Source organism: Rutidosis leptorrhynchoides, chromosome 4, assembly GCF_046630445.1.
Source record: "Rutidosis leptorrhynchoides isolate AG116_Rl617_1_P2 chromosome 4, CSIRO_AGI_Rlap_v1, whole genome shotgun sequence".
In the NCBI taxonomy this organism is placed as follows: Eukaryota; Viridiplantae; Streptophyta; class Magnoliopsida; order Asterales; family Asteraceae; genus Rutidosis; species Rutidosis leptorrhynchoides.
The window spans coordinates 398967885-398979970 of record NC_092336.1 but is presented as its reverse complement, the minus strand read 5'-3'; positions in this window follow the sequence as shown (position 1 = coordinate 398979970).

The window sequence follows — 12086 nt, the reverse complement described above, 5'->3', positions numbered from 1 at the left end:
TTCCTCAACAACTCTAGCACTTTTCTCAAATGTTCGTGCTCTTGATCATTCTTTAAGTAGATAAGTATGTCATCGATGAAGACAATGACAAACTTGTCAAGATATGGCCCATACACTCGATTCATGAGGTCCATGAACACAGCTGGTGCGTTAGTTAAACCAAACGGCATAACCATAAACTCGTAATGACTGTAACGCATCCTAAAAGCAGTCTTCGGAATATCATCCTCCTTCACCTGCATTTGATGATATCCGAAACGTAAATCAATATTCGAATAAACTGACGAACCTTGTAGTTGATCAAATAAGTCGTCGATTCTCGGTAGTGGGTAACGGTTCTTGATAGTAAGTTTGTTCAACTCTCGGTAGTCAATACACAACCTGAATGTACCATCTTTCTTCTTGACAAACAAAACAGGAGCTCCCCATGGTGATGTGCTTGGTCGAATGAAACCACGCTCTAAGATTTCTTGTAATTGGCTTTGGAGTTCCTTTATTTCACTGGGTGCGAGTCTGTATGGAGCACGAGCTATTGGTACAGCTCCTGGTATGAGATCTATTTGAAATTCAACAGATCGATGTGGAGGTAGTCCCGATAATTCTTTCGGAAATACATCGGGAAATTCTTTTGCGACGGGAACATCATTGATGTTCTTTTCTTCGAGTTTGACTTCTTTGATGTGTGCTAGAACGGCATAGCAACCTATTCTTATTAGTTTTTGCGCCTTCAAATTAATAATAAGATTTAGCTTCGCGTTGCTCTTTTCTCCGTACACCATTAAGGGTTTTTCTTTTTCTCGTACAATGCGAATCGCATTTTTGTAACATACGATTTCCGCTCTCTCATTTTTCAACCAGTCCATGCCGATTATCACATCAAAACTCACTAACTCTACTGGTATCAAATCAATCTTAAACGTTTCGCTAACCAGTTTAATTTCTCGATTCTGACATATCTTATCCGATGTAATTAATTTACCGTTTGCTAATTCCAGTAAAAATTTATTATCCAAAGGCATCAATGGACAACTTATTTTAGCACAGAAATCCTTACTCATATAGCTTCTATCCGCACCCTAATCAAATAAAATATAAGCAGATGTATTGTCAATAAGAAACGTACCCGTAACAAGCTCTGGGTCTTCCTGCGCTTCAATCGCATTAATGTTGAAGACTTTTCCTTGGCCTTGCCCATTATTTTTCCCCTGATTTGGACATGCATTTTTGTAATAGCCCTTCTTCACGCATTTGAAACAGGTAATGTCGGCATAACTTGTTCCGTCATTATTTGTTCCCTTAGCTATTGATCCATAGATTTCGCACTTTGTCGCACCATGGCCCTTTCTTTTACACTTAGTACACACTGCCGTACAGAGCCTAGTCGGTTGGTATCCTTCACACCTCTGACATGGTTTCTGCCTCTTGTTGTTATTGTTGGGATTGTTGTTGTTGCGGTTGTTATTGTTGTTGAAACAGTTGTTGTAGTTGTTATTGTTGTTGGGATGGTTGTTGTAGTTGTTGTTGGGACGGTTGTTATTGCGGTTATTGTTGCGACAATTGGTGCGATTGAAGTTGTGATTGATGTGTTGATTGTTAAAATTGTGACCCTTGTTACTAGTCTCTTCCCACTTTCTTTTGATTTGTTTCGTGTTGGCTTCTTCGGCCGCCTGCTCTTTAACTCTTTCCTCAATCTAATTTATGAGTTTATGAGCCATTCGACTCGCCTTCTGTATGGAGGCAGGATTGTGTGAACTTATATCTTCTTGGATCCTTTCTGGTAACCGTTTTACAAATGCGTCGATTTTCTCCTCTTCATCTTCGAACGCACTTGGCCACAATAAACACAACTCCGTGAATCGTCGTTCGTATGTGGTAATATCGAATCCTTGTGTTCGTAATCCCTTAAGCTCTACTTTTAGCTTATTGACCTCACTTCTGGGACGATACTGCTCAGTCATCAGATGTTTGAATGCTGACCACGGTAGTGCGTAAGCAGCATCTTGTCCCACCTGCTCGAGATAGGTGTTCCACCATGTTAACGCAGCACCTATGAAAGTATGCATAGCGTACTTTACTTTTTCTTCTTCAGTGCACTTACTTATGGCAAACACCGATTCGACCTTTTCGGTCCACTGTTTTAATCCGATTAGACCCTCGGTTCCATTTAATTCCAGAGGTTTGCAGGCAATGAATTCTTTGTAGGAGCATCCTACACGATTTCTTGTGGCATTATTTGCATTGCTAGATTTAGATTTATTGTTGTTGTTTTGCATTGCAGCCTACACTGCGGCTACGTTTGCTGCAAGGAAAACACGGAAGTCTTCCTCGCTCATGTTCAAATTCTGATGAGTCGTCGGTGCCATTTCCTTCAAAAATAGCCCAAAAGAATTAAGTTAATCATATAGAATATTAAGAGTAGTCAATAGTATTTCGTAGCGTAATATGAACTCATTTATAAAAGCTTTTTCTTCATATTAGCGTTTTATAGTTTTAATTCGGGTAGTACCTACCCGTTAAGTTCATACTTAGTAGCTAATATACCATTCAACTACTACAATTCTATATGAAAAACTGATTATAATAATATTTCGCGTTCAAACTTTTATACAATATTTTACAAACTTACAATACCGCTATTATACATATAACATGAAATATAGCACACAATAACTTTGATACAAAATAGTTGTGACAATAATTTCTAGTTTAACGCAAGTCGTTCAGCACAGGCAATAAAGGCACGTAATTCATAGGTCCAGAAACAAGTCATGCTTCTGATTTTATTAAGACTACTTCCCATCCTTGGTCTTGTGGAACATAACCGTTGTGGCCGTTGACAAGACAACATGTTGTAACATATTCAAAGGGACGAGGGTTTCGTAATGCCTAACAGCCTCGTAATAATCTAAAAACCTTGTTTCTCACCCCAACTACTGAAACCTTCACTTGTGGGAAGGTTTTATTTAAAAGTTGAAATCCGATTTTCTTTTTCTCACTTTGGTGAGAAGCGAACATCACTAACCCGTAAGCATAACATGCTTCTTTATGTTACATGTTAGCAGCTCTTTCTAAATCTCGAAGTCCTATGTTGGGATATGTTGAGTCAAAATAGGTTTTTAACCCGTAGCGTAAAATTGCATTTGAGTTCCCCGCATTTAACGCTTTAAAGAAAACACGGCGTAACTTACGGTCTCCCCAATGTGATATACCCCATCTTTCAAATGAAAGCCTTTTATAAACTAAGGCATGCCTGGAACGTTCATCAAATGTTCTACACACTAATTTCGCCGTAAATAATTGTGTCGACGAATTCTGACCGACTTTAGACAAGATTTCATCAATCATGTCCCCGGGTAGGTCTTCTAAAATTTTTGGTTGTCTATCCTTAACATCCATTTTTGTTTTTATACTGTAAAAAATAGACGAGGGTTAGATTCATAAAAGATAATTATCAAATAATACAAGCAATTTTCACATACAACAAGAAAAGTACAAGCACACTTATTTTACATATTTTACACCTCATGATTACAACTCTTTAATCAGACTCACTAGTTTCTTCCTCTTCGGACCTATTTCGTTTTGCTAACATTCTAGGGATATTGTTACAAATGGTCTAGAAAAACCTGGTGGCTTAGAGGTTCCCGGGTTATTGTTACAACTTAATAAATACGGGTGTTGACGATACATATATAGTTCATCGAAGTTGGAATTAAGTTTCTCTATTTTAAGGCCCTTTCCCTTATTATTTTCTTTTACTTTTTCAAATTGGGTCGAGGTAATTTCTATAACATCATCGGAATCCTCATCGGGATCCGATTCATCGGAAAATTTTTATTCTTCCCAATATTTTGCATCCTCGGCGGAAACACCATTGACCATTATTAATTTTGGTCCATTAGTTGAGGGTTTTCTTTTATTTGTCTGTTTTTCAGTCGTTCCTAAAATTTCCCTCTCCGGAACCTCTTCTTCCGGTTCCTCTTCTTCCAGTTCCTCCTCTTCCGGTTCCTCTTCTTCCGGTTCCTCTTCGGGAATTTGTGAATCTTCCCAAAATATATTCGACTCTTCATTATTATTAGGTGAGTCGATGGGAATTGTACTAGAGGTAGACATCTAACACACAATATAAAACATGTTAAGAGATTAATATATCACATAATACTTACATGTTAACAATATATAGTTTCCAACAAAAATGTTAAGCAAACGTTTTTCAAGTAAATACGGTCGAAGTCCAGACTGACTAATGCATCCTAACGAACTCGATAAGATACACTGATGCAAATTTCTAGTACTCTAAGACCAACGCTCTGATACCAACTGAAATGTCCCGTTCATATTGATTATAAACGTTCCATATTAATTGATTTCGTCGCGAGGTTTTGACCTCTATATGAGATGTTTTTCAAAGACTGCATTCATTTTTAAAATAACCATAACCTTTATTTTATTGATAAAGGTTTAAAAAGCATTACGTAGATTATCAAATAATGATATTCTAAAATATACCGTTTACACAAGACCATTACATAATGGTTTAAATAAGAATATATTACATCAAAATAAGTTTCTTGAATGTAGTTTTTACACAATATCATACAAGCATGGACTCCAAATCTTGTCCTTATTTTAGTATGCAACAGCGGAAGCTCTTAATAATCACTTGAGAATAAACATGCTTAAAACGTCAACAAAAATGTTGGTGAGTTATAGGTTTAACCTATATATTATCAAATCATAATAATAGACCACAAGATTTCATTTTTATAGCACATCTCATATCAGGCATTTCGCAAACTGCATAGAGATGAAAATCATTCATATGTTGAACACCTGGTAACTGACATTAACATAATGCATAGAATATCCCCAAAACAGAACCTCTCGTCTGTATAATAATCTCAAAGTACTAAACCATCCATAACCTGAATGGGGGTTGTTAAGCCCAATAGATCTATCTTTAGGATTCGCGTCAATTAGGGGCCATTTCCCTAATTCTTAGGTTACCAGACTTGAAGGGCAATATTCGGTTTAATAATCCAACCATAGAATGTAGTTTTGCGTACTTGTGTCTATTTTGTAAAATATTTATAAAACTGCATGTATTCTCATGCTAAAAATATTATATTTAAAAAGTGAGACTATAACTCACTTTCACAGATTTTTACTTCATCGAGAAGTAAGACTTGGCCACTGGTCGATTCACGAACCTATAACAAATATGTACATATATATCAATTTATGATCGGAATATATTCACAACATTTTTTATTACGTTTTTATGATTTAAATTTGTTAAGTTAGCAGTCTTCGTTAGTAACCTACAACTAGTTGTCCACAGTTAGATGTACAGAAATAAATAAATAAATAAATATATATATATATATATATATATATATATATATATATATATATATATATATATATATATATATATATATATATATATATATATATATATATCTTGAATCAATCCATGACCCAGTGTATACATGTCTCAGGCTAGATCACAACTCAAAGTATATATATTTTTGGAATCAACCTCAACCATGTATAGCTAACTATGTTCTAGTGATTACATGTTCAAATCTTCGAATAAGATAGTTTTATATATATGAATCGAATGATGTTATGAACATAATTACTACCTAAAGTTTAGTAGGTAAACCTACTGGAAGTGACAAAAATTGATCTAGCTTCAAAGGATTCTTGGATGGCTTGAAAGTTCTTGAAGTAGAATCATGACACGAAAACAAGTTCAAGTAAGATTTCCACTCGAAATAAGATAGTTATAGTTATAGAAATTGAATCAAAGTTTGAATATGAGTATTACCTTGTATTAGAAAGATATCTTACTGTAAATAAGAAAGATTTCTTGAGCTTAGATAACTACTTGGATTGAATTAGAAAGCTTGGAAGTAATCTTGCAAACTTGATAGTATTCTTGATTTTATGAAACTAGAACTTATAGAATTTATGAAGAACACTTAGAACTTGAAGATAGAACTTGAGAGAGATCAATTAGATGAATAAAATTGAAGAATTAAAGTGTTCGTAGGTGTTTTTGGTCGTTGGTATATGGATTAGATATAAAGGATGTGTAAGTTTGTTTTCATGTAAATAATTCATGAATGATTTATAATATTTTTTGTAATTTTGTGAGATATTTCATGCTAGTTGCCAAATGATGGTTCCCAAATGTTTAATGACTCACATGGGATGCTAAGGAGCTGATGATTGAGTGTATATACCAATAGTATATACATCTTTGAAGCTGTGTATTGTACGAGTATGAATACGGGTGCATACGAGTAGAATTGTTGATGAAAATGAATGAGGATGTAATTGTAAGCATTTTTGTTAAGTAGAAGTACTTTGATATATGTCATGAAGTCTTCCAAAAGTGTATTAATACATCTTAATACACTACATGTATATACATTTAATTGAGTCGTTAAGTCATCGTGAGTCGTTATATGTAAGTGTTGTTTCGGAACCTTTAAGGTAACGATCTTGTTAAATGTAATTGATCCATTGTTATAATACTTAAATAAGATGTTAAATTGTTATGTTATCATAATAACATGGTGTATAAATATATCTTAACATCATATATATATGTTAAAATACTATTACAACGATAATCGTTACATATATGTCTTGTTTCGAAATCCTTAAGTTAGTAGTCTTATTTTTACATATGTAGTTCATTGTTAACACTCTTAATGATTTACTTAATTATCATTTTATCATGTTAAATATAACTCATTATTAACATATTTATGGAGATACTTACTTACATTAATCTCATGTTAACCATATATATATCCATTTATATAACATCATGTAGTTTTTACAAGTTTTTAACGTTCGTGAATCGCCGGTCAACTTGGGTGGTCAATTGTCTATATGAAACTCATTTCAAATAATCAAGTCTTAACAAGTTTGATTTCTTATCATGTTGGAAACATTTAATCATGTAAATATCAATCTCATTTAATATATATAAACATGGAAAAGTTCGGGTCACTACAGGTATGGCCCTAATTCACGTGAATCCTAAAGGTAGCTACCGGGTTTAACACCCCCACCCAGAATGTTCACTAGACGGAAGAGCTAGTGAGCGAGGTATTTAGTACTTTGAATTTTATATATTATACAGACGAAATGTTCTATTTTGGGGATATTTTTGATGCGCATTATATGTTAAGGTCGGTTACCATGTTGAGCAATGAAATCGAAATGAATGTTATGTATCGAGAGAATGCTTTTTATACACAGGTTATGTGTATTAGTTTTGTGCACGAGATATGTGCACGATTATTTAAAAATCGAGAGGCAACCTACGGGGGAAAAAAGGATACGAACCTACTCTGCTAAATATTATGAAAAATGGTTTTGTACACGAGATAGGTGTAATGTATTTAAATCTTGTGGTCAATCAAAATGATGAATTTTATTGCTTATGATAAACCTATGAACTCACCAACCATTTAGTTGACACTTGAAAGCATGTTTATTCTCAGGTATGAAAGAAATCTTCCGCTGTGCATTTGCTCATTTTAGAGATATTATTGGAGTCATTTATGGCATATTTCAAAAGACGTTGCATTCGAGTCATTGAGTTCAACAAGATTATTATTAAGACAATTATAGATTGGATATATTCTGAAATGGTATGCATGCTTGTCAACTTTCGATTAAATGAAAGTTTGTCTTTTAAAAACGAATGCAATGTTTGTAAAATGTATCATATAGAGGTCAAATACCTCACGATGTAACCAAATATAATGTATTCGTCCAGATGGATTAGGACGGGTCGTTATATAGACTACCTCGAATGGAAGCACGTTCAGAGAGTCTTGCTCTTTCAGCCGTTTTAGGGCAATCCTGAGAATTTAAGCACAATCTGAAACCGAAGTTTATGTGCCGCCAAATGGTACTCCATCTGGCGGCGAATACTAATGATTTAAAAAACTTATTTAATGAAGTGACATTAGATTCAAATTTATACCTGTTATACATAATTACATTGCAAGTGAACTAACAGTCCTTAAAACGATATATATCATGCTAAGTCATGAATACACAAAACTAATAATAAGATATATATTGAAAACGTTCAAAGACAACATTAAAAATGAGTAAAATTTCTTTGTTCGGTATCTTGACGACCTCGGATGTCAAGACACTATCCAGGAGTCTTGATGTTAGGGTCGTTTTAGGGTGATCTCGAGAAGTACAGTACAATCTGAAACCAAAGGTTATGCGCCTCCAAATGCTACTCCATCTGGCGGCGCATACTAATGATTTAAAGAATCGTGTTTAATGAAGTGACATAGGTTCAAATTTATATGTGTTATGCATAATTAAATTGCGAGTGAAATAATATGCCTTAAAACAATATGTACCATGCTAAGTCTTACATACACAAAGGAATAATATGAATGAAATTCAAAACGGTCAAAATCGAAAAAGGCAAAATTGAAGGCTTTCGAGGACTTATTTCCAAAAATATTTTGAACAAATCGCCTACGGCAGTTTGCCAACGGATATATCCCGAAAAATATACGATTTAAAAATAAACTGTGACTAAATCGGAGCTACGAGTCAAAAGATACAATAGATCTAACATTTTGGCCAAAGACACAAAACAACAAGCACTACGAACCGACGGTGGTGTTTGGTGTGTGGTGTGAATTTGCGAGGAAAGATGTCTTTTTCAGAATCTAGATGACTTCGAATGGCAAGCACGTTCAGAGAGTCTTGCTCGTTCGGTCGTTTTAGGGTGATCTTGAGAATTTCAGCACAATCTGAAACCGAAGGTTATGCGCCGCCAAATGGTACTCCATTTGGCGGTGCATACTAATGATTTAAAAAAAAATATGTTTAATGAAGTGACATTAGATTCAAATGTATACGCGTTATACATAACTACATTGCAAATGAAATAACAGGCCTTAAAATGATATATACCATGCTAAGTCATGAATACGCAAAACTAATAATAAGATATAAATTGAAAACGTTCAAAGAGAACATTAAAAAATGAGTAAAATGTCTTTTTTCGACATCTTAACTGTGACAACCCGAAAATTTCTAACCAAATTTAAACTTTAATCTTTATATGTTTCTGACACGATAAGCAATATTTGTTAAGTTAAATTACAAGAATTTTAAACTATGTTCATACATTCATTCAACCTCGACCAAGTTCCAACGATTCACGAACCATTAAATGATTATGATTGTATATGTATATGTGTATATATATATTATAACTTGAAACGTAAACAAAATATTAGATTAAATACTTTATATGATTGTATCTGTTTCAAAATATTTATCAATGGAATTAGAAGATAAGATCAAATGATTGAATTATCAGATATATTGAATTTTGATTACAAGTCTCTGTTGAAAGGCCCACATTGATTTGAGAAATCTTTCCGTTTTAACAATATTCGAAAAATGGTAAAGTGATTTATAAATAAGAACAAATTGTTAATCATTGAGAACTAGACAAAGGATAGTGGAAGATTGAATCTCATAAAGACTCGATTGATCTATTTAGTTTCAAACGTACAAAAACGTTTTTAGTTTAAAAAGAACTTTATTATTAAAACGTATATAACTTTTATAAATATCTAGAACCACTTTTGACAACTCATTACTTAACTAGTATGATAAAGATAACGATATTTATATTTTATTTTATTAAATATATATAACGATTTAAATTAATATTATATATATTTATACGCGTATTATACGTACATAGTTTTATACTTTTACTATACTTAAACTTTACCTTTACTTTATTTTTACTTTACTTTAACTTTAATAATTCACTTTAATAATTCATACTTTAATAATTCACTTTAATAATTCATACTTTAATAATTCACTTTAATAATTCATACTTTAATAAATCACTTTAATAATTCATACTTTAATAATTCACTTTAATAATTCAAAAATCTATTATAAATAGAATTCAATAGGTTTCATTATTTCATAGAAACTTGAAAATATTTTTCTCTAAACTCTCTCAATCGATTTACATATATATATTTACTCCGTATTATTTCAAGATATTATTAGTATACATAAAATATTACGACGGAGTGCTGTCCGAGTGAGTTCGAAATTGTTTTTCGAGTAGGATAGGATTAAAGAAATTATGGGTTATAGCTATGGAGGTGATTGAGTATGGTTCATGGGTATGCTCGTGAGGTCAATATAGTGTTTATCATTTCCGTTGCGTCTACGTACCTTTCCTGCAATATTGAATCTCAATATTGATACGTGAGTACTCATAATTTAACTTTTACATACTAATAGTGTATCCCTGACTAGTGCTCGAGTATTTAGGATTATGCATGCTTGTACTTTTGATATTGCCCTTAGACAGGTTAGGTTGAATATTGAATTAGTTACACTTGCGGTTGAGATAAGGTATAAGATATGCATGTCCTTGGAAAGCTAGCTAAAAATTAAGGACTTTTCCTTTAGATATCGAATGGTTTCGATGAATGTATTAGAAGTTATAATCAATTGAATTTTTGATATTTTTATTAAAAATGATTATTATTATCGTCATTTTTATCGTCGTTCTAGTTTTATCTTATTATTATCATTATTATTATCTTTATCAATAAAAGGGATTTATCATTAAAAATTGTTATTTTTTTATTATTACTATCGTTATTATCGTTAAAGTTATAATTAGTATTATTATTATTATTATTATCCAATTATTATTTTTATTATTAGTATTATTATTATTATTATCATTATTAATATTAATATATATTTCATTATTTAAAAATGGATATTGTCATTGTTATTATTATTATTACTATATTATCATTAAGATAATTATTAGTATTATCGTTAAAAATGTTATAGTAACTATCATTATTAATATTAGTGTAATTAAAACAAATATTTGTAACACCTAATTATTTTGATTACTATTATTATCATTATTATGAACACGATATAAAAGACGATTAAAAGCTATTAAACGAAACGATTAGGAAATAATGAGTAAGAGTATCATGATAAATTAAAATATTATAAGATATTGATTTAGATAAAATTATCGTTCTTATTATTTTTATCATTACTATTATTATTAAAAATATCGTTAGTATTAAAACTATCATTTTAACAAAAATTATCATTTTAATAGAAATGTCATTGTTACTATAAAATATCATTATTATTATTTTAAATAGAATTATTATTTTAAAGATAATATTAAAAATTATCGTAAATATTAAAGTTATCATAATTAGAATTATCGTTTTATCATAATGTCATCTTAGTAATTATAAATATTGATATTTTTATAATAATAATTATTATTACAAAATAATACAACTTTTACTTACTATCATTATAGATATTATTTTATCAAATAAATATGTGATACAAACATATTTTACTACGTGTAATAACTTACTTTAATAATACCTATCATATTATCTTTATGATATTAAATGAACCCTATAAATTTTATTACTTAATATATATAAAAGTATATTATATTATATAAATTTAATATAAAATTTTATTTATTAATAAATAAATTATATTATTTACTCTAATAAATCTTTTAAAAATATTTAAAAATATAAAACGACGATATTTAAACTATATATTAATCATGTATAGATTTTTGGAAATTATTTTGAGTCAAATTTACTTTTGTTGACTTTTGCATATTAGTCTCGAGCATTAGGATTGTTGTACACTATGACTTGGCCTAATTTGTTAGACAAATATTGACCAACACATAATTATATATATAATTAATTTAGGTTAGTGAATTCGAGGCCAACCTTGCACTTGTTCAATGACATTATATGTATTTTTACTACGAAATACAGTATGGTGAGTTTCATTATTCCCTTTTTATATACATTTTTGGGCTGAGAATACATGCAAATGCTTTATTAACTATTTTACAATATTTATATGCGTGAGTTTCATTATTCCCTTTTTATATACATTTTTGAGCTGAGAATACATGCAAATGCTTTATTAACTATTTTATAATATTTATATGCGTGAGTTTC